At 41.5% G+C, this 24,892-nt stretch overlaps 1 protein-coding gene across 3 annotated transcripts in view; it reads right to left on the bottom strand.

The window, feature by feature from the left end:
• LOC134340901 (ubiquitin carboxyl-terminal hydrolase 2-like) overlaps positions 1-20,180 on the bottom strand; it is a 138,509-nt gene extending 118,329 nt beyond the window's left edge. Inside the window, exon 1 of one of the 3 annotated variants that reach the window (XM_063038484.1) lies at positions 20,024-20,180. The gene's annotated coding sequence lies outside the window, so the exon portion shown is untranslated. Of the gene's footprint in view, positions 1-18,139; positions 18,184-19,883; positions 19,894-20,023 lie in introns of those variants that run through there. The other 2 variants (XM_063038483.1, XM_063038485.1) reach the window with 2 other exon arrangements.
• Between the last annotated feature and the right edge of the window lie 4,712 nt (positions 20,181-24,892).

Genomic DNA, 24,892 nt, shown 5'->3' with positions numbered 1-24,892 from the left:
GCCGTTTGTGGCATCTCCATGCCTGAATGCTTGAAACCACAGTGAGCAAAACAGTTCTGAATTGTCTTACTGCTTATTTCTCATCAACTATCAGTGACAAAAATCACTGCTCTTTGACCAAAAGCACATGCAACTGACACTATTTAAAAACTGCTCACTCCAAGCACGTTGCAGAGTCTAGTGTGCATTTTGTGTGGCCGTGACTGACACTAGTTAGAAACTGTTTGGCAACAATTTCCTGTCCCAAATAAGCAGCATAGTGTCTCAACAGCTGGAAACCCAGCTATTTTCTCAATTAGTTTTTGTTCTTTAAGAGTTGTCCCAAATAAGTGGCTGCCCCGATTAACCAATGGCCCAATTAACTGGAATCCACTGTATTTGGATAGTAAACAGTTACAATAACAAAACTGTGTCACTTTAGAAGATAAATATTTCTTGCCTCTTTAAAAGATTAGTAATTTTTGAACAGGTTTTCCAAATTTCTTCATTTTCCCAATGTCACTTATACTTCTATTAACAGTAAAACAATGAGTACATGTAAATAAGCAACAGGACTCATCCATTTTCCTGAATTATCGCTACTAATTCATTAATCACTCTTCAAAATTGCCACGGCATGAGAGAGACTTTTTTTTAAAGAAGATTAACGCAATTTGGGTACACAGTCTCAAAAAGGTTCACCATCCCTCTGCTCTGGAATTTCACAGTCCCCATCTCTGAATATCCAACAATGATGTTCTTTTCCTTAGTGAATACAAATGAGTATTCATTTAAACTCTCACATACATCCTTTGGCTTCTTGCACTGGCTGCCACTTTGGTCCATATTGGGCTCTACATTTCTACATGGACTTCTTTGGTTAAAATATTTCTAAACTTAAATATATACATCATCCTACAGCAAGATTGCTCAGCTAAATGCAACACACACAAAATGCTGGATGAACTCAGCAAGTCAAGCAGCATCTATGGAAAGGAAGAAAACATTCGATGATTTGGGCTGAGACTCTTCATCAGGACTGGAAAGAGGCAGACGCCAGAATAAGGAGGAGAGTTCCAGGAAGAAGCTGGGAGGTGAAAGGTGGCCGCGGTTAAGGGATGAAGAAGGAATCAAAAAGGAGAAGAGAGTAGATCATGGAAGACAGTGAAGGAGGAGGAGAACTAGAGGGAGGTGATGTGCAGGGGAGGAGGAGAGAAGGGAGAGAGGATAACCAGAATAAATATTGGAAAAAGAAGGGGGAGGTGGAGTGATTACTGAAGTTAGAAAAATCAGTGTTCAAGCTTCCCAGACAGAATACAAGGTGTTGAAGCAAAATGCATCTTGTCGAACTAATCACTATAATAACGGCAATTTGAACTCTAGAGAAGATTAAATAAAAATCAAAACTCAAGGTTTCATCAAGAAACATTTGTATAATAAAGAAACATTTTTAGTCAGAATTAGAGAGGGTTTTTATAAAAATGTTTTCTCAGGGCAGCAAATTCCACAACAGAACATATATGATATAATTCTCTTTAAATGGGATAATGATTTTGGGTCCACACACAAACTGCATAACATAAACTCACCAGCTACATTCTATGCTGGATTCATGACCATTGCACTGTCAGATGCCATGAAACATGAACGGAAATGACAAGATTTTGCCATCTTGGATCCTCAGTGCCCACAGAGCACTTTCAGCAGAGGCAGCATTCCCACAGGTGAAAATTCCTCTCCTGCTGACTCCCTCAGAATATGGAAACAGTAATCCAACCATGAGAGTTCAAGTGACAAGCACATGCCACAGCAGTGATATCACCTGGATCTGCAGTTAGAACTGCATAACTTAACTTAAAGAGTACCTTTGCCTCTCTACTTCCGTACTACTGTGTTCCTAGCTCCTAAAGCTTGTGGCGTTGCCTGCTGATTCTAGATCATATTAGTCCCAGCTGGCTATGTAGAGAAGAGTTAACTGTGGCTCAGCTATCTCAACACAGAAAGGAATGCGAATCTAAAATTATCCTCTTCCTTCATTTCCTGATAAGGAATCCAAAATCAGATGAGCCCACCCACTCAGTGTGGCATTATCCACCAGTAAGTTCTCGGAGCTACAGCTAGTCACTTTGCAGCAGCTGGTCATTCAGTTTCCAGTCACTGTCCACACTTGACCACATGAAGAGGCAGTGCATAGCAGAGTACCAGATTGTGTTAATAAAATCACAGGTCTCTCCCCTCTCCTTTGAGATTTCCACAGAATAGTGTACTTGCTCCGCACTCTTTTGCAGTCTTTTCCCCATGTTATGGCAGTCTAAAACTAGAGGGCTTTGCTTTCAGATTAGAGGTAAGGAGACCTGCACACATTCCCCCGACCATCCTGATGGTATGTGCATGGAACGAGTTGCCAGAATGATATAGTTGGGTACAATTCCAATGTTTAAAAGACATTTGGACAGATATATGGATGGGGGGGGGGGGACGAGAAGAAAATAGGCCAATTAGAGGAAAATGAAACTAGCTCAGGAAGGCACATTGGTTGACATAGATGCTTTGGGCCAAAGAGCCTGTTTGACTGACTTCCAATTCTAATATACAGTTAGACACTCCCAATACTTAGTCACCATTTGCACAGTTTTAGATTCAATTGCCAAATTTCAAATATTTAAACTTATAAACCAGGTAAAAACAGTTGAAGTCAATCAATCTGTTCCATATTTATTTGATTCCTAATATGATTGTCCAATATTGATTGAATTAATTCCCATCAGCTATGAAGCAATCCTAAGAAAAGAATTCAGGTTAAATTCCCAAACACAATCTGTACTGGCAAAATGCCACAAGACAACACAAATGTCCGTTGCAATATTAATTAAACTATAAACTCTTGCCAGGCTCAACTTTCACCCTGCTGTAAAGCAACAATCTGATTTTATCCTCCAAGAACAAAGGAAATGAGAAAATTGATGTAGTCTATCTGATACAGAGATACCCACTCTGCTGTTGGATAGGGATTCTTGTATTTAGATCTATGCCAGTAAAGGATCACTTTCAAATCAGAATGATGTACAACTAGGAGAGGAACTTGCAGATGGTATTATTCCAATGGGCTTGCTGACCTTGTCCTTCAAGATGATAATTGTCAGATTTGTGAGGTGCTGTAAATGCAACAGTGCTGAGAATCTGCAGTGCACTTTGTAGGTGGTACATACAGGGACCACGAACAAATGTATCCCGTAATATATAAACTGACAAGGGTGAAGTCTTGTCTTAGCTCCGATGACCTGTCACAAACTCAATTTGGAAGCCAAGTCCTTCAGGTCAATGAATGTTTGTGCTACAAAGCTACTCTTGGCAATGAACACAGAAGACTTCAACCCAAAGTCCACAAGTGCTTGGTTTCATAGGGCTATCTTAAGTATTGTCCAATAAAGAGCAGAGATTCACTGGTCCCCAGGTGTTTATATGGAGCTCTTTCTGAGGTTGACTGGTGTGGGAGTGCCTTTGCAATATCTTAATCTAATGACTAGGTCAATAACAGGTTACCTGACCAGTTTTCCTCATGTTAAAATTGAGAAACAAAGCCCTGAGTAACTGAACCACTTGCTAAGCCACCTAAGAGTTAACCAGAATGTTGTAGGACTGGAGTCAGAAATGGGCCAAACTAGGTCAGGAATGCTGATTTCTTTCTCTGAAGGAGATTAAAGTAAATCAGAAGGTTTTGCAACAACCTACTAACTCTATATTCATTATTATAAAGACTAGGTACTTTTTTTTATAAACTCTGGATTATTTTATTAATCTGAATTTAAGTTCTCCAGCAACCAAAGTAGGATTTAAATCTATGCATTTGAATTAATTGTCCTCACTTCTATGCCATTGCTCTTCTCTAAGATCATCACCTTGTCATGATGGAGAGGCTTGTGTGTTCCCGAGATCCTGACAGCGATATCCTCTGGAGTTTACCTAACTGGCGCTTAGCTCCTGGTAAGGTCACCCACACAGTAAGGTTAAGGGGGAGGCTCCAGACAAGACCGTAACGGTGGAGCTGGTGGAAAATGATGACACATCACGACAGCACTGAAGGTGGAGGACGGCTGCAGCAGTGAAGAGCCCCCATCTTGCGTTGCAAGCCACCGAGCCCTGACCCCAGTCTGTCAAGGACTGTGTGGTGGCTGCCAGCGCATCCGTTTCCCCACATTAAACAAAGTCATGCACAGGCGGTCTCCATTAAGTGAATCCACCCTAGCATCCCGGATTACAACCCTTTAGGAGAATATCGTACTTGACGGGAGTGATTGTGCGACTACCAAGCCACTGTTCTACTTCTAGTTAATAGCCCTTTCATCTTCTACACACAAGGGAATACACATTTGATATAAAAGAGCATTTTTAATTCTAACGTAATAAAATATCTCAAGCCTCTATAAATCCACCCTTAATATTTTAGTATCTGTCAATTGTCAAAAGTTCTGACAGAACCTCACCCAGCCCTCCAGCCCTCCAGCCCTCTGCAAGCAAAACAGTAAACAGCTCACGGTTTTGTGACTGAGGAAGTCCAATTAGATTTAAAACCAACCAGCTTGAACACAGGAGATTCGACAGTCCTAGGGTGTTGGCACATGAATTTACGATCATTGTCTGACTGGAATTAAAGATTCTGCCTAGTTGCTCCCAAGACATAGAAACAAGTCAGCCTCGTAAGTAAACAAGCAGAGGCGAGGAATTAAGTCAAGGCCACATCCTTTAATCAGTTCCCAGGCTGCAAAATGCAAAAACTACATTCAATACTATCTCATAGGCAATGGCTCAAGAGCCCAAAGCTAGCAAGGAAATTCCTCCATGCAGCCACATTACCTTACTTTGTCATCACATCACACAGCTCCAGGCAACCACTAGTATCTATAGATTACTAACACCCTAGGAAAGTATGCATTTGCCATGGGGGGTGGGAGGTGCACACCTTTCAAGCCTTTAGATGCTTTGACCACAGTGGGAGGAACTTGCTGCTGAGAGAAGAATGAAACTCTGGCCAGAAAGGATTTGGGTTACCTGAGGTAGTTTTCAGATTTGAACCTCAGAAAGTGGGGATAGTTGACTTGAAATATAGAAATGGGGGGCCCAGATAATCTATGTCCCAGAATTTTGAAAAAGATGGTTTTAGAAATGGTGGATGCTCCAATTGTCATATTCTAAGGTTCCATAGTTTGAGGAATTGTTCTTGTACATTGGAGGACAGCAAATGTCACTGCACAACTTAAGAAAAGTGAAGCAGAGGGAGGGGGGAAAAACAGGGACTAACCTCTGAGTCTAATGTCTGTGGTGGGGAAAAATACTGGAATCTATAATCAAAGATGTAATAATTGAATATCTTGTAAAGAATAATAGGACTGAGCATATTCAGCATGGACTTATGAAAAGAAAATTGTGTTTTGACTGATCTGTTGTGCTTTGAGGATGTAACAAGTAGAATAAATAGAGAATTGATGGATGTGATGCATTTGGATGTTTAAAAGGGTATCAATTCAGTTCCTCACAGGAGGCTGGTCAACAAGTTTAGAGCACATGGAACCAGAGTTAATGTACTGCCATGGAAAAAAAAAATCATCACACAGGAAGCAAAAGCATGGGAATAAAGGAATTGTTTTGGGGTTAACAGATTCACAGGGATCTGTTTTTGGGCCTATAAAAAGTATTCACTCCCCTTGGGAAGTTTTTATGTTTTATTGTTTCACAACATTGAATCACAGTGGACTTAATATGACTTTTATGACACTGATCAACAGAAAAGACTTGTGTCAGAGAGAAAAAAAATTTCTACAAATTGGTCTAAACTTATTACAATTATTCAACACAAAATAATTGATTGCATAATTACGCACCCTCTTCAAGTCAGTATTTCTTAGATGAACCTTTGGCAGCAATTATAGCCTTGAGTCTGTGTGGATAGGTCACTATCAGCTTTGCACATCTGGACACGGCAATTTGTCCCCATTCTTCTTTACAAAACTGCCCAAGCTTTGTTAGATTGCATGGGGATCGTGAATGAACAGTCCTTTTCAAGTCCAGCCACAAATTCTCAATCGGATTGAGGTCTGGACTCTGACTTGGCCACTCCAGGACAGAAACGTTGTTGTTTTTAAGCCATTCCTATGTAGCTTTAGCTTTATGGTTGGGGTCATTCTCTTGCTGGGAAAAAAAATCTCCGAAGTCGCAGTTCTCATGCAGACTGCATCAGATTTTCCTCTAGGATTTCTCTGTATTTTGTTGCATTCATTTTACCCTCTGCTTTCACAAGCCTTCTGTAGTGAAGTGTTCCCACAGCATGATGCAGCTACCACCATGCTTCATGGAAGGAATGCTCTGCTTTTGAAGGCAACAATCATACCAGTGCCTAAGAAGAATAATGTGAGCTGCCTTAATGACTATCGCCCGATGGCACTCACATCCACAGTGATGAAATGCTTTGAGAGGTTGGTCATGACTAGACTGAACTCCTGCCTCAGCAAGGACCTGGACCCATTGCAGTTTACCTATCGCCACAATAGGTCAACGGCAGATGTAACCTCAATGGCTCTCCACATGGCTTTAGATCACCTAGAGGGCACAAACACCTACGTCAGAATGCTGTTCATCGACTATAGCTCAGCATTTAATACCATCATTCCTACAATCCTGACTGAGAACTTGCAGAACCTGGGCCTCTGTAGCTCCCTCTGAAATTGGATCCTCGACTTCCTAACCGGAAAACCATAGTCTGTGTGAATTGGTGATAACATATACTCCTCGCTGATGATCAACACTGGCGCACCTCAGGGGTGTGTGCTTAGCCTACTGCTCTACTCTCTCTATACCCGTGACTGTGTGGCTAGGTGTAGCCCAAATACCATCTATAAATTCGCTGATGATACAACCATTGTTGGTAGAATCTCAGGTGGAGATGAGAGGACGTACAGGAGTGAGATATGCCAACTAGTGGAGTGGTGTCGCAGCAACAACCTGGCACTCAACATCAGTAAGACGAAAGAGCTGACTGTGGACTTCAGGAAGGGTAAGACGAAGGAACACATACCAATCCTCATAGAGAGATCAGAAGTGGAGAGAGTGAGCAATTTCAAGTTCCTGGTTGTCAAGATCTCTGAGGATCTAACCTGGTCCCAACACATTGATGTAGTCATAAAGAAGGCAAGACAGCGGCTATACTTTATTAGGAGTTTAAAGAGATTTGGCATGTCAACAAATACACTCAAAAACTTCCTTAGTTGTACCGTGGAGACCATTCTGACAGGCTGCATCACTGTCTGGTATGGAGGGGCTACTGCACAGGACCAAAAGAAGCTGTAGAAGGTTGTAAATTTAGTCAGCTCCATCTTGTGCACTAGCCTACAAAATACCCAGGATATCTTCAAGGAGCGGTGTCTCAGAAAGGCAGCGTCCATTATTGCAGACCTCCTGCACCCAGGGCAGGCCCTTTTCTCACTGTTACCATCAGGTAGGAGGTACAGAAACCTGAAGGCACACACTCAGCAATTCAGGAACAGCTTCTTCCCCTCTGTCATCCGATTCCTAAATGGACATTGAACCCTTGGACACTACCTCACTTTTTTAAAATGTACAGTATGTCTGTTTTTGCACATTTAAAAAAATCTATTCAATATACGTAATTGATTTACTGTACTTGTTTATTTATTATTAGTCTGATGGCCAGAAAGCTCAATTTTGGTTTCATCAGACCACAGAGCCTTCTTCCAGCTGACGAACTCTAGCCAAGATTTTACATGAAATTCTTTTCAACAGTTGTGTTCTCTTTGCCACTATTCCATAAAGCTGCACCTGACTCCCAGTTGAAATTCTGCCCTCTAGGACGCTGCGGATTTTTGGTTATCAACTTCATTCAAAACTGAGATTAATAGATTCATGGTTATTAAGCGGATCACAGGATAAGGCACGGTGCTGGGAAATGGTACTGAAAATCCGCCAGGACCTTAATGAACGGCAAGCCAAACTCAAAGGATCGAACAGGCTATTCTTCCTCTATTTTGTATGTTCCTAGGTTCTAGTATTCTTTTATCAGATGCTTTGACTTGAGTGTGGGGGGTGGGGTGGGAGTCACTCTCCTTTGACTCTACATTTAGTGTTAGTCTGATGCTTTTTAAAAAATCTCCAGTTATTTGTACACAGACATACTCTCTTCCTGCTTTAGGTTGTAGGCTTTCTATAATATTGCTTTTCCTTGTTTTTGTTTAAGTATCTATTAGTTGCTTCACAATAAAGAACTTTGCTGGACAAGATCAGTAAAAGGTAGGGAATAAAGGAAGTTAAATGGAGTTGTTCTACAAACTAGCCACAAGCCAATTTAATATTCCCAATATTCTCCCATTTCATTTGTAATTGAGAAAAGTATTGACTGTGCATGTATAATCTGAACACTGAATGAAAGATAGCAATGTTAACCATCCTCACAAAGCCAAAATAGCAAATGATTGATATCTGTCGGTGTCGAAATATTCTTTGCAGATTTTAATGCCTTGAAAAATGGATAGTAAAAACAAATGGATGACACCACTCAGAGAAGAGCAGAGATATTCTCAAAGAACACAAAATTATTTTGGTTGGGAAAAACAAGCAAAAGCAATATTATAGAAAGCCTACAACCTGAAATAGAAAGAGAGTATGTCTGTGCACAAAGAAGTGGAAATTGCAGGACAATATGGAAAGGAGATTTTTTTTTTAAACTTCAAGAAAAACCAACTGTAGAGTGAAAGGAGAGTGACCCCTAAGTCAGAGGTCTGATACCTCAGCTAATATAACCAAAACAGATCATCCAGCAGTTATCAATGGATGCTGCATTTCACATGTCACAGAAGTAACTAGCATTGCTGAGGTCGTGAAAGGCATTATTACATCACACAGCAGACTATGATATCCCAAAACATTTACAGGAGGCTCTTCTCAGCAGTAACAGTCTTTTTCCTGGTGATATTTTCTGTTTACTCCTTTACTGGTTTCAGGTGAAGAAAGTTGCAGCAACATTAAAATGCTGTGTACAACAATTTGAAGTGATAGCAATCAGAGCATCCCGTACTCTGAAAGTAACCAGCTTACCTCTCCCCAGAGTTATCACTTGACACTCCGTTAGACAGTAATATGCCTACAGCATTCTCTAGATTTAGTGCCCTAGGTAAATGCCCACTCTACAGTACCACAGAATACTCCAACACCATATAGAACCTCAGGAAGGTACTCCATGCAATGTGAATACCCACAGTAATGTACCTTACAACATGTGCCTTCAAAGAGAATATTGAGAGATTAACTTTTTACATGTAACGCTTCAGGTGCTGTGACTCATATAATAGGGTAGCAACAGGATGTTTTACTCCTCGAGACCCCGCATGGTAGGATTGAGGTTATCACTGTCTCTTCCACGTGGATAATTCAATACCAACTCAGATTAAAGAAAAAAATGCACTCCAGAAAACATCGATCGGCCCATTGCAGAATCACAAAAAATTCTGAAGGGTTTAGAGTAATTATCTACTCCCTACATCCTCCTCCCTGTAGCCAATATAATCATAGAAAATTGGGTCAGAACGCTAGTTGCTATATGAGCTGTAGGCTATGAACAAATTCGCTTTTACTGGAATGAATTGTTTGCAAAATTTAATGCAGACTAGTTCACACTGATATACATGCAAGTTATATACATAGTCTGTCCAAAGATGCTAGCTATATGCCACATATAAAGATAATTTGTCAATCTGTAAATTAAATCTACAGAGTTTGTGGGACTGGTCTGAAATATTCTAGTTAGGAGCCTATGGTATCAGCAGGTGCCTTTGCACAACTAATTTATGGCAGTTATTGTAGGTAAATGTCTCTACAGTTAAATCTTATTTTGATTATGTTGCTTCTGCAAGGATTCATTTATCTAAATTATACAAAGCAACGCTAAGCTTGTCTGAATTGAGTTATTTGACCATTACAAACAATAAAGATATAAAGTGAAATTTGACCAGAAATGCACTGCGATATCACTGCATCTCTTTTTAAAATTCTTTGACAGGGAATCCTGCATCTCACGGCTCTCATATTGACTCTTTGTCTTGTTTATACCCAAGTAACTGTAGGGAATAAATATTTATAAGCTTATCAATGACTGGAGGAGGATACTCATCTTGCCTTAGACCTTCAATTACATTCACACGATTAAAGATTATTTTAAAAACACATTTTCGTTGCATGCCCAACACTATACTGCTCAACCAGCACCTGGCAGCATTCCCCTTCTAAGGTGATGGCTGTATGACTTCGTAAAATTCCAAAAAATTAGGTGCTGGAAGTAACAGATACGTCATATAATAATCATTTAATATACACTTTTCAACTGTTCGTTCCTAGGGGCATGTCCATTTCCTTTGAAAGTACCTCAGCACTCACACGTGTATCTGGGAATCAGAAATTTTGCTCACATTTATACCAATACTAATTGGATTGGAAACTATCAAAGCAGTTAATTGATCACAGTTGGTTTTATATCTCTGATGCAAAAGCACAAATAAGATTTTATGTTTAGCACACTGGGTGGTTAGTTTTAGAGTGTTAACACCAGGAGATCAAACTTAGCACATCATTAACACCATATTTTTACATTATTCTATAATATCTTCTGCCAGTGCTAAAATCCATGAAGATGTGTCAGAATATTCAACATTCGCAGGATGTGATGATGCAGCTCTATAAAACTCTGGTTAGGCCACACTTGGAGTACTGTGTCCAGTTCTGGTCACCTCACTATAGGAAGGATGGGGAAGCATTGGAAAGGGTACAGAGGAGATTTACCAGGATGCTGCCTGGTTTAGAGAGTATGCATCATGATCAGAGATTAAGGGAGCTAGGGCTTTACTCTTTGGAGGGAAGACATGAGAGGAGACATGATAGAGGTGTACAAGATAATAAGAGGAATAGATAAAGTGGATAGCCAGTGCCTCTTCCCCAGGGCACCACTGCTCAATACAAGAGGACATGGCTTTAAGGTAAGGGATGGGAAGTCCAAGGGGGATATTAGAGGAAGGTTTTTTACTCAGAGAGTGGTTGGTGCGTGGAATGCACTGCCTGAATCAGTGGTGGAGGCAGATACACTAGTGAAGTTTAAGAGACCACTAGACAGGTATATGGAGGAATTTAAGGTGGGGGCTTATATGGGAGGCTGGGTTTGAGGGTCGGCAAAATGGGCTGTACTATTCTATGTTCTATATTACACAATAATTAGATGCACCTTAAAGCAAAAATATACATAACATAGGTATCAAAAATTTGATCTAATTAATAACTGAATCACACAAATTCCCTATTTTGTTTCACTGGCCTATTTTATTCCCACATTCTTTAATAACAGATGCAGGCCTTTTCTGTGAGGTATTATTTTGGGGGGGGGGCGCACAGGAATGCCTTCACAATGGTCTCCATCAGTGCATCAAGGGCTGATTTAACATTCAATGTAGTTTAATGTCATTTCCTATGCACAAGTGTAAAGGAGAATTAAATTATTACTACTATGGATCTGATGCAGCACAAAAAACACAATAAGATAAAGAACATAATAACAACAATAATAATAATAACAACAACACAATAAATATAAATACATTAGATAGCTTATATACATTGATTGTATGTCCATAAAGAGATGGTAGGCACAGGAGTGTCTGTACTTAATGTGACTCTGACAGGAAACGATTAAGTAGTGGTGGTTGGGGGCATGGAGTGGTGGAGTGGTGGGTTAGTGGGTGGAGGTGTTGATCAGCCTTATTGCTTGGGGAAACTAACTGCTTTTGAGTCTGGTGGTCCTGGCATGGATGCTACGTAGCCTCCTCCCTGATGGGAACGGGACAAACAGTCCAAGAGCAAGGTAGGTGGGATCCTTCATGGTGTTACTGGCCTTTTTCCAGCACCTACCTGTATATATACACATCCTGCGCACGTCAATGAGATTTGCCACTGTCCGGCTGTCTCTACCTTAGGTTGGAGCTCTGCTGAGGTCGCTGAGATTTCCCTAATCAGTGTGCACGGTAGCCATCACATCTGATCAGAAGCAACAAGTTGGCTGTTCTGTCCCATTCTTTCTGATATCCCATTGTCATCCTGTAGTTACCAGGCTAATATCCCTTCTTTACATGTCAGCAAGTGGCCCAAACACAGCGCTGTTCTCTGACCTTCCAACACCCCATTCACCTGTCACCTAGTCATTCTAGCTCATCAATTATCCAGGTTTTGCCTGGAGTGCAGCAATGAATGGTGGGAGGCTTCTGGCTGGGTGACATCCCTGGAATGACCAGGAACAACTCAAGTCTACGATTTGCTGTAGGGACTATATGAAGAGGCCAGATGACATGAAGTGCACTGCATCTGGGTGAGGAGACTGGCCATGGATCAGCACAAGCTCAGAAAATCAAACGGCTGGAGATGCTGGAAGTCTAAAATAAAGACAGGAATTGCTGGAAACGTTCAGCATGCCAGGCAACACTTGTGCAGAGAGACGCACAGTTAAACAAGTTTTGCTGAAGATCTTTCATTAGAGGTAGGAAAGAGAATTGTTTTTAAAAGTTAGCTTTGAGTTACCAAAAGGGTTAGAGAAAGATGGGTAGGACAAAAGGAATATCTCTAATACGGCAACACTTAGGTTGTACATGGGATGAGCTGCAAATAAAGTAATGTAATTGATAGCTTAATGAGGATGACTGAAGGGAACTACAAATTGAGGGCAGTCGAACAGAGCGGGGAAACAGGGGAGATAAGGGAATATAAATACTAAAAAATTTAGAGCAGTAGCAAATGTTTCGCAGGTCGGGCTGCGCTGGTAAGACAGAAAAAAAATTACGACAGCATGGTCCAGTTCTGATACAAAACAGCAAGTTAATAGAAGTTGAGGAATTCTACACCAAGTCCAGAAGGCTGCAATGTGCCTAGACAGAAGACTGGGTGTTGTTCCTCAAGCATATGTTGGTAAACATTGCTGAAGGTCACAGACAGATGGGTCAGTGGGAGTGAGATGAAGAATTAAAGTGGCAGGTAGCAGTAAACTTCAGGTATCCCCTGTGGGCTGAAAGCTGGTGCTTTGCAAGGGAGCCACCCAATCTATGTTTAGTTTCTCCAAAGTGTAGGAGGCCACATTGTGAGGACTATTGCAGTACAGTAGGTTCAAAGAAATGCCTGTGGATCGCTGCTTCACCTGGAAGGACTGTTTGGTCCCTGGATGGTGAAAAGTGGAAAGTGCAGTCTTTGCGTCTCTTGCAGCTGCAAATGTGAGCAAGGGAGCAGTTGGTGAAGATGGATTGGGAGGAGAACAGGCCCTTTGACCTGCTGAGAAAGGTGTGCGAGTTGGGGAGAGGTGGAGAAGGGAAATCTCTGCACGCGTATGTCATGCCTGTAAGAAAATGAATCTCAGGGTTGTATATGGTGATATATGCATTTTGATAGTAAATTTACTTAAAACTTTGAACAGGCTTTGCCAAGAGAAACACAAGGCAACTATTCCAGCTTGCTACATAAATACAAATTGACATTTTAACATGACTTAATACTGGAACTGATAAAATGGAATCTAATGTGTTTGACAATGTTATGACAATTATTGATCAACCCCTGCTTTGGTGACAAATATCCTGTCTGGCATTCAACAAGAGCACATCACTTTATCCTCTTTCTGTGGCTTCATTTGAACAGGACAAGCCCTGATCTCATCCTCTAAGGGACCAACCATCTACTTTAATATTATCAAAGTTGCTGGTGAACGGTCTCGGCCTGAAACGTCGACTGCGCCTCTTCCTATAGATGCTGCTTGGCCTGCTGCGTTCACCAGCAACTTTGATGTATGTTGCTTGAATTTCCAGCATCTGCAGAATTCCTGTTGTTTACTTTAATATTATTCCTTTTTTTATACAAGAGCTGCTACATGTTGTTATTGCTTGCTAGTTTACAATCATATTCTATCCTCTCACATTTTATAATTTTTAAACTATCCTTTGCTGCTTTCTAAAACATCTCTAATTCTCTGGTCTACATGACCTTGATGACATTATATGCTTTTCTTTCAATTTGATACCATTCTTTACTTCCTTAGGCAGCCAATGATTAACATAATGCACATTTTTGTGAAGCCATACTTTCTCACCAGAATTTACCTTTGCTGAAAAGTACAAAACATCTCCTTATAATGTGTGTTACTGCTGATATCATCTTAAGCTTTAATTTATTTCCCAATTTATTTAAGCTAACTCTGTCCTCATTATAACTGTCTTTATATAAATTTAGTATACAAGCTCATAACCCAAGTTTTGCACCTGTAAACTGAATATAAAATTCTACCATGCTATGATCACTGTGTGCCAGTGTATCCAAACTTATAGGTTCATTAATAAATCCCATTTCACTTCAGAATTCCTGGCATAAAATTGCTAATTCCTTGGTTGGTTCCTCAATATGTTGCTCTAAGAAACCATTCCAAATACACTCTATGGGTTTCTCTTTATTGCTATCCTTACCAATTCAAGCCCGGCAACCCAGGCCTGTGCCAGAAAACTAGGTATGATTTGCGGATGGCTATTTCAAGGGCGAAAATCCCTGCTGCACATGATGACCTTGTGATCTTTGTCTCAGAGGCCGATGTGTGCGGATTGGTGATAACATATCCTCCCCTCCTTGCTGACGATCAACACTGGTGCACCTCAGAGATGTGAGCTTAGCCCACTGCTCTACTCTCTATATATACACATGACTGTGTAGCTAGGCATAGCTCAAATACCATCTGTAAATTTGCTGATGATACAACCATTGTTGGTAGAATCTCAGGTGGCGACGACAGGGCATACAGGAGCGAGATATGCCAACTAGTGGAGTGGTGTCACAGCAACAGCCTGGCACTCAACGTCAGTAAGATGAAAGAGCTGATTGTGGACTTCAGGAAGGGTAAGACGAAGGAACACATACCAATCCTCATAGACGGATCAGAAGTGGAAAGAGTGAGCTGTTTCAAGTTCCTGGGAGTCAAGATCTCTGAGGGATCTAACCTGGTCCCAAAATATCGATATAGTTATAAAGAAGGCAAGACAACAGCTATACTTCATTAGGAGTTTGAAGAGATTTGGCATGTCAATAAATACACTCAAAAACTTCTATAGATGTACTGTGGAGAGCATTCTGACAGGCTGCATCACCGTCTGGTATGGAGGGTGGGGTTACTGCACAGGACCAAAAGAAGCTGCAGAGGGTTGTAAATTTAGTCGGCTCCATCTTGGGCACTAGCCTACAAAGTACCCAGGACACCTTCAAGGAGTGGTGTCTCAGAAAGGCAGCGCCCATTATTAAGGACCTCCAGCACCCAGGGCATGCCCTTTTCTCACTGTCACCATCAGGGAGGAGGTACAGAAGCCTGAAGGCACACACTCAGCGATTCAGGAACAGCTTCTTCCCCTCTGCCATCCTTGGACACTACCTCACTTTTTAAAATATACAGTATTTCTGTTTTTTTGAACGTCTTTTAATCTATTCAATATACATATACTGTAATTGATTTACTTATTTATTTATTGTTATTATTTTTTTTTCTCATCTATATTATGTATTGCATTGAACTGCTGCTGCTAAGTTAACAAATTTCACGTCACATGCCGGTGATAATAAACCTGATTCTGATTCTGACTTGATTTGTCTGATCTAGACAGCAATTAAAATTGCATAGGGTATTTGCAGTACGTATCTCCATTATTCCTAGATTTGTAACTGGTCTCACAATATAGCTATTATTAGGTAATTTTTATATTACACCTACCAATGACTTCTTTCCCTTTCTGTTTCTCATCTCCACACAGACCAATTCTACATTCTGAGCTAATCACCACTACAGTGATCTCATCCTTTATTAACAGAGCTATCCCATTTCCACTTCCTTCAGATCCAGCCCAGGTTAACCTGTAATCACATCTGCAATAGCTGTAAGATCATTACCTTTATTTCTACTTGTGCCATCATCTCTCCCATCTAGTTATGAATGCTGCATGCATTCAGAAACTTTAAAAAAAAAACTTTATATTATCAATCTTCCTTCGCCTTACTCTGCTATCTGGCACACTCTTGTGTTTGTATGATCCCTTCCATTACATGTTTGTTATAAAACCAGAGAAGTACGCGACAGAAAGGGGCCCTTTGGCCCATCTAGTCCATAGTGAAAGCATTTAAACTGCCTACTCCCATTGATCTGCGCAAGGACCATCGCCCTCCATACCCCTACTATCCAAGTACCTATTCAAACTTCACTTCAACTTTGAAATTGAACTCACATGCACCACTTGAGCTAGCAGACTCTCACGCTCTCACAACTCTCTGAGTGAAAAAAGTTCCCCCTCATGTTCCCCTTAAACTTTTCACATTTCACCCTTACTCCATGACATCTGATTGTCGTCCCACCTAACCTCAGAGGAAAAAGCCTGTTTGCATTTACCCTGTCTATATCCCTCAGAATTTTGTATTCCTCTATCAAATCTCCTCTCAATTTTCTACATTCCAAGTCCTAACCAATTCAATCTTTCCTATAACTCAGGTCCTCCAGACCCAGCAACACCCTTGTAAATTTCCTCTGTGCTCTTCCAACATTACTTACATCTTTCCTGTAGGTAGGTGACCAAAACTGCAGATATTACTCCAAATTAGGCTTCACCAATGTCTTATACAACTTCAACATAACGTGCCATCTCCTGTACTCAATACTTTGATTTATGAAGGCTAATGTGCCAAAACCTCTCTTTACAACCCTAACAACCTGTGACGCCACTTTCAATGAATGATGTACCTGTATTCCCAGATCCCTTCGTTCTACCACATTCCTCAGTACCCTACTGTTCACTGTAAGACCTACCCTGCTTGGTCCTACCAAAGTGCAACACCTCACACTAGTCTGCATTAAATTCCATCTGCCGTTTTTCAGCACATTTTTCCCTCTGCAAGCCATGATAGTCCTCCTCACTGTTTACCACACTCCCAATCTTGGTGTCATCCGCAAATTTGTTGATCCAGTTTACCACATTATCATTGATATAGATGACAAACACCAATGGACCCAGCACCGAACTCTGTGGCACTCCACTAGTCACCGGCCTCCAGTCAGAGAGGCAACCCTCTACTACCACTCTCTGGCTTATCTCGCAAAGCCAATGTCTAATCCAATTTACTACCTCATCTTGAATGCCAAGCGACTGAACCTTCTTGACCAACCTCCCATGTGGGACCTTGTCAAAGGCCTTGCTAATAGACAACATCCACTACCTTGCCTTCATCCACTTTCCTGGTAACTTCATCAAAAAACTTGAGGAAGATTGGTTAGACATGATCCTTACTCAGTTCGTGTCTATCCAAATACTTACATATCTGGTCCCTTAGAATATCTTCCAATAACTTTCCCACAATTGATGTCAGACTCACCGGCCTGTAATTTCGTGGTTTATTTTTAGAGCCTTTCTTAAACAACAGAACAACATTGGCTATCCTCTAACTCTGTGGTGCCTCTCCTGTTGCTAGGGATGATTTAAATATCTCAGCTAGGCCCCGGTAATTTCTGCACTTGCCTCCCGGAGGGTCCAAGGGAACACCTCGTCAGGCCCTGTCATCACTCTGACTCTGCAATGCACAGATGCTGTTCCCCCCCCCCCCCGCGCTCCTTTCTAAATACTCCTTTATCTGAACCTCTATCCTCTACTTCACACTTTCTTCTCGCTGCGGCCATCAGGAAGGAGGTACAGGAACCTCAGGACTCACACCACCAGGTTCAGGAACAGTTATTACCCCTCATCCATCAGGCTCTTGAAAACAAAGGGGATAACTTCACTCAACTTCATTTGCCCCATCATTGAAACGATCCCACAACCTATGGACTTCCTTTCAAGGACTCTTTATCTTGTGTTCTTAATATTTATTGCTTATTTATTATTATTTATTTTTTGTATTTGCAGTTTGTTATCTTCTGCACACTATTTGAACACCCTAGTTGAGTGGACCTTCATTGATCCTGTTATAATTATTATTCTACTATGGATTTATTGAGAATGCCCACAAGAAAATAAATCTCAGTGTTGTATATAGTGACATATTTGTACTTTGATAATAAACTTACTTCTGAACTTTTTTGAATTTAGCTTTCGTCTCTTCAAATGCTGCCCTTGGGTTCCCGTCAACCTGCCAAATTGGTTTAAATCCTCCCCAACAGCACTCACAACCCACCCCCTGCCACTCTGTGAGAATTTTCTGCTAAAATGCAACCTATCTAGCTTGTGGGGAATCACACTTCACCCCAGAAACAAGTTTAGCTCCCCCAAAGTCCAAATTAAACCCTCCCTTCAAACGATCTCTCCAGCACACACTCATCATTTTCTCAGCCCATCTCCATACTCACTCACACCTGACACCAATTGCAATCTGGAGATTTTTTTTCCACCTAAGAAGTGGTTTTAGCATCCAATCTGGATGTCATAATTTAGGAGTGCTGTACTGCAAGCAACAGCCTATTTGCTGAAGTCGTAAACTGAAATTTGAACTTCCTTGATTTTTTTTCTGACTCAGAGGAAAGAGAGCTATTGCTAAGCCAGTCACTTTTGTAATCAATCCCTCCCCTCCATGATCAACTTCAGAAAGATAGAGTTTAATGAGTCATGACAGTTCCAGTGAAATGGCCCGGCCCAGGCATGACCTTTTTCTCTCAGGTGTAGACAGGGCTCTGGTACATTTTTAATGTTGCTACTCACTCTATACATATATTTGCTGCACTGAAAAACAGCAACAGAAAGCTTTAAATCCAAGCCAATTATCTATCATCTGCATTCAGTGGGAGAAAACATATCTATGTGGCTCAGACAGTACCAGAGCCCAGGGACAGACCATTATAAAAATCACCTTCACAGGCTTTTCAAAAGAAGGTGTGAAACTGAAAGGGCTTAAGACTCAAGAAAAGAGCAGTCACACAGCAGCAAAAGCTTTGAGAAAAAGTTATGCATATTAGGAGAAAGACGAGGCATAATGAACAGAGTTGATAATTAATGAACTAAATAAACAATTTTAAATAGGGTGCAGGAACAGAGCTTTAGGGATGAATGACCACCTATCTTTGAAGCTGGCAGTACAATTTGTGCATACAGTATCCATGGTGTTATTAAAAGAGAAATAGAGTATCAAATGAAGGAAGGTGTGTTAAATGTTTATTAAACACTGGTAAAACCATCGTTTCATAAAAGTTTAGCAAAAAATATGTATTTCCATACACGTTTGTGAAGGATATCCAGGAAAAGTTTCCCAGCATAAGAGACCTCAGATAAAGGGAGAAATTTGATAATGATTTCAAAACTAGCAACAAATTTAATGGATTAATTGAAAAATAACAACTCCATGGGCAAACACTTCAGCAACCAGAAGTTAAGACACTTCAGAGAACTTACAAACAACAGGCAAAAGGAAAGAAATAAAAGACAAAGGAAAGAGCAACACATTCACAAACACACCTCACCCAAAAAGCATGCAGACATTTTCTCCAATCTACTCTCAGCACCCTTCATACACAGATCCATTCCCACACACCACATCACCAGGTAAACAAATTACCACAAACACAGACAAGTCCACACACACTCACACAGTACATATATCAACACCCCTCGTTTTACAAACACGCACAAGGCAGCCTAGCACGCAGAGACCACACCACCTACCGCACATATATGGTCTTTCATACAACCCATATTCCCCCACACTCTGCCAACACATACACAAACAAAATGTACTCACCCTCACATAAACACACCCAATCTGCTCCTGCCCACCCCATCCACTTGGTGTGAACGCCCAAATACCTCACTAGTTTTGCTTACCCGCACCCCTTCCTTTGCACACACACCCTCGCTGAAGAAGACGACATTCAATCATTAATTTGAAGCTCTACATTGAACCTCCTTCCACAAGGTTATGATAATTCAAGAGTTGAAAACAAGACTGTAGGTTTTCCGCTTACAGCTTTGCTCTGTCTCCCTGCAATCCTAGTTGGAATCTGCCTGAAGAAATAGTTGTGGAGAGATTCTCCACTGAGCTGGAATTACGATCAGTGTGCTCCCCTCGCACTGCCTTTCAGTCACCAAGTGGTATACTTGTTCTCGCTCCTGTAACTTGATCCAGACTGGAAAAAAAACGCTGCTAAAACTGCAGCTCTGCGTTGGCAAATGGTCACCAGATACCAGTGTCAAGTGACCTCTTAAAGGGAATGAAAACCCGGTCTCTTACACTCTGAATTTGTGGACATCATAAACCCTACTATCGCCCAGAAAATCAGCTGAGACAGGGCTCATAAACAAGTTATGATAAATAACAGCCTCTCAATTAAAATCCTACCCTGCTCACAGCCCGGTCAAAACATACCTCCATGACCTGTACAATTGAATTGAATTCACAGCCCAAGATGAGCCCAGACTGAATTCAACTCTACACCATATCTGTCACAGAGGCACACACAAGGGGCTGCAGAATCTGAAATCTGGAGGAGCAATCTCCCAGACTAGAGGAACTCAGAGGACTGAGGAGCATCTGTCAGAGGAAATGAAATGTCGAATGTTTTGGGTCAAAACTCTACATCAGGGCGAGGATAGCAATTGTTACAACACGCTTGCAGCCCTAAGTATTGAAAAGTATTTCTACTTCCAATAAGTACAGGCACGCATGAGTTCTGAGGAAGGGTCTCGGCCTAAAACGTTGACTGGTCATTTCCCTCCACGGATGCTGACTGACCAGCTGAGTTCCTCCAGCACTTCCTGTATAATGCGTAAGTGGACAGGTAACCTAAGCAGTTTCTGTGCTCTGCTCTGCCTTCAAAAAATTCATGGCTCAACTTTAACACCCTCTCACACCTCAGTTTCAGAACTCATTACTACCTGGTTATTTATTTCACTGATGTTCAAAGGGCTGTCAGATTTATCACAACAATGATTATATTTCATAAGCATTTCAATGTCACCATCGTGTTCCGGGCTATTCTGAGGTTGCAGGAGCTGTTTAATTGCCAGCTCTTTCTTTTTTTAGCTGGTGGCACCTTCTGGATTATAAGAGAAAGGTAGCTGTACTTGGTCAAATGCGTGTCATTGCATTTGGTCATTTGAACAGTCCAATCAATCAGTACAAGGGACATCACAGACAGTTCATCAAATGCAGCAAAAAGCAAAGGAAAAAGGCCAAAAAGGGCTCGACTAAAATTAAGGAAAAACAAGAATCTTTTATTTGAATTGAATGATGCCACTAAACAAACAGCAGAAGCCCAGGCTGTGAGCTGGCCTCTGATATCAGTAGACCAGTTACAGGAACAGTCATCAGCTCGAGCTCATCACCCACATATAACCTCATGAGTCACACAAGAAGTGGGACAAGAGGCAATGTCTGAGAAATATACCGACACCTGAGACTTTGACTGGATTCTAACCAGAAACTCATTCCTGGGTATCTTTCATTCTATATGCATAGGCAGTATACACCAAAACAACTCATTGTATTCCTGCTCTAGGACATTTGTTATTTACATTTTAACCCCTGAAAAACCTTGCTCAGTTTTCAGTTAATAACTCTGTCTCTGTCCATTCAATCATACAAAACTGGATTCACAGGAACAGGTCATTTAACTCACCAAATCTGTATTTGTTGGGAAAAAAGGGTTACCTGGCCTACCCAGGACTAGTGCCGTAGCCCACAAGTCACAGATCTTCAGGTATACGTTCAAGTACTTTTTTTAAAATTGAGATTTCTGCCTCTTCCATCCTTCAAACATTAAATTTCACACACATGCCACTTTTTAATGACTTAACCCCCAAGGTGGAGCGGGTGGGAAAGGGGAAGGAAACTGGGAGGTGAGATGCTGTGGTTTGGAAAGGACACATTAATATTGAATTCTCCCAAGTTCAGGTAACGTGCTCCTCATCAGTCCCATTCTCTGTCCTTCTGATCTACCCAGGCCCATCATCCATCCTCACCCCAACATTCCCTTCTGCCCATCATACTGCCCTTCCTTGGTTTCTCTTCCACTTCGTGTTATTATTCCCTGATCTGCAGCCCCTTGTCTCCACCTACCACCTCCCAGCACCATCTCCACCCTTCCTTCCAGCCTGACTCCATCTACAAGTCAGTAAATCAGCCCCTCTTCACTTGGATCCATCTCTTGCTTGCCAGTGCTTGCCCCTTCCCTACCCCATCACCTCTTTATACCAGCTATCTTCCTTTTATTTTTTTCAGTCTAGATTAAGCGTCTTGGCCCTGTCAATTTCCCTCTGTTGATGTTGTCTGATCCTCCAAGTTCCTCCAACAGCTCAATTTTTGCTCCAATTTCCAGCACCTGCAAGTCCTGAGTCTCCAAGCTCAAGTCAGAACTGAACTCACATCCAATAAATTATGTCTTACGTCTTCAGTTTGATGGGAATCAAAATCCCCCAGATATTGCAACAGTAAAACTACTCAGTAACTCCCTAACAGACATACACACTGTAGATAAAGCAGATTTGGATTGTTGCAGCACTTCCATGAATCAGCACAACCTGGCTGAAAATAACTTGCCAGAATAGAAAATGTTACCTCATGTCACATTACCTTGTTCCTGCCTTGCCCCACTTTTAAGCTCTAAATTGTGTGATTATCTGAAAATGTGCTTTATTTTTCTTTCTCACCAACCGTGAAAGCAATTTCTCATTATAGCCAACAACATAACCGTGGAGACTCCCAACAAGCTACCAGTCAACCTCCTCCACCATTCAGCACAAACAAGCTTCAATTTGGAACCTCCCTGAATTTTTTTTTCTTTAACTCTGGCAGCTGATCCAGCGAATTCACACTTTGTTCAAAAAAAATCTACACATAGTGCTCCACCTGCAGGGTAAGGTCTTAAAAAACATCTAATGACATAATTCCAAATCATCTCGTACCAAACTTACATGATGTATGGAGGACATTTTTGCTCTATGACATCTGGCTCAGAAAAATCTCTAATTGTACAACACAAGAAAACAGTACAGGCCTGACAAGTTATGCCACTGGAGTGCAATAGAGCTGGGTTCAGAGCTATTATAGTGTTACACGGAAGTACAGGACCTCTGTCTGGTACAAACCTGTCACCGTGTGGCATTGGGGCATTGTGTTATTGGATACAGATCTGTCACTATAGATTCTGGGTAGATTTGTAACTAAAGTAGGGACAGTACAAGTGGGTGGATGTCTTTTACTAATACCTTGGCATGCAAGGACTGTCACTGCAACAATAGAGCAAGTTCTTGGTTGCTATAGGTTGAAGTGACCAGTCACCCTGCAAAATCAAGAAAATGTTGCAAATATTTAGATCAAGTTGCATCTGTAGTCTGGGAAACAGAGTGTACATTTCAGGTCAATTACCTCTCCTCTGTCAACTTTCCACTTTCACGTAGGATGCCTGACCTGAATATTTAGTGTTTTCACATTTTATTTCAGATGCCCAGCTTTTGCTTTTTTTCCACTTCTGTTGATAAATCATATTGTAGTCAAAATAGCTTCCAGTAATGAAAAGTCCAGGCAGATTCCAAATTGAAGCTTGTTTGTGCTGAATGGTGGAGGAGGTTGACTGGTAGCTTGTTGGGAGTCTCCACGGTTACTTTGTTGACTATAATGAGAAATTGCTTTCACGGTTGGTGAGAAAGAAAAATAAAGCACATTTTCAGATAATCACACAACTTAGAGCTTAAAATGCAGGGTAGGAATGAGATAATGCTGCATGAAGCAACTCAATGGGTCATTCAAATGAGCCACAGGGTTCGATAATGATGCTTTGGAAGAGGAGCAAGCTTTCTCAGATCAGGATAACACCCTTTCTATCATGGATTCAGAAAAGAAGCAGGAAGGCAATTTCAGCAAACACAGACACAGCGCCTACTAATGGGGTTCCAGTCCAAGAAGTACCAGTGTACCCAAAAGTCAGCAAACAGCAAATCCCAGACATTTCCAATTGCAGAAAATTAGTCATATCCACACATTAGGGTCATAAAAATTCCCTTCCACTCCCGTAAACTGGGAGCATAAATGTCACCTGTCAGTCCCTCAGAAAAGCCTTGTCCTATATAATTTTGTGAAAACAGCAGTCATACATGGCAGATCTGAACAGTCTCTGTTGCAATACTTTTCAGAGTTAAATATCTTAGTCTGCGTTACACAAGAACTACCAATAGGATGAGATGCTGACTGCAGCTGGGACAGGGGAATCTGTACAAACTACAGTACTGAGTTTAGGCAATGCACATGGATCTCCTTATAACTGGCTTTCTGCCACCTGGTTCCTTCTTGAAACCATCTCTGGGCACCTCTTATCATTACTGTACGCATGTCTGCATAGTATCCTGTTTCTTGGGCTAGGGAATCAGAGGATACGAGGAGTGGGGCATCAGTGAGGGAACCTGACACGATCATGAAAGATCAGCTATGATTTTACAGAATGGATGCTGGACTAGATAGGATAAGTCGAATAACGAACCCCGCTTCTATTTCATACGTCCCCCACTTTATACCCAACCATGCAGTGATCAACACAGTGTGGTGACCATTCCCATCCTCTGCAAACAGACACAGCTCACCTACAACACCCAACACTCAATACGTTCCTCTCACACCACCACGCGTCCCCAACACAGCATTTTCCTAACTTCGCCTTCTCTTGGGCACACCCCCATTCCCAACCTTGAGTGTACCCCTTCTACTCATCTCAGTCTGGCTCGGGCTGCGTCTTTGGAACTGGCCCGGGTCCGAGTTAAGTACACCTGCAACTGTACGTGGGCCCCGACCCACCTGCCTGTACCTGGACCAGATCCGCCTCTCGCTGTCGCCGCGCCGATTG

This window comes from Mobula hypostoma, chromosome X2 (genome assembly GCF_963921235.1).
Source record: "Mobula hypostoma chromosome X2, sMobHyp1.1, whole genome shotgun sequence".
NCBI lineage: Eukaryota > Metazoa > Chordata > Chondrichthyes > Myliobatiformes > Myliobatidae > Mobula > Mobula hypostoma.
This window is presented reverse-complemented; position numbering and strand designations above follow the sequence as displayed.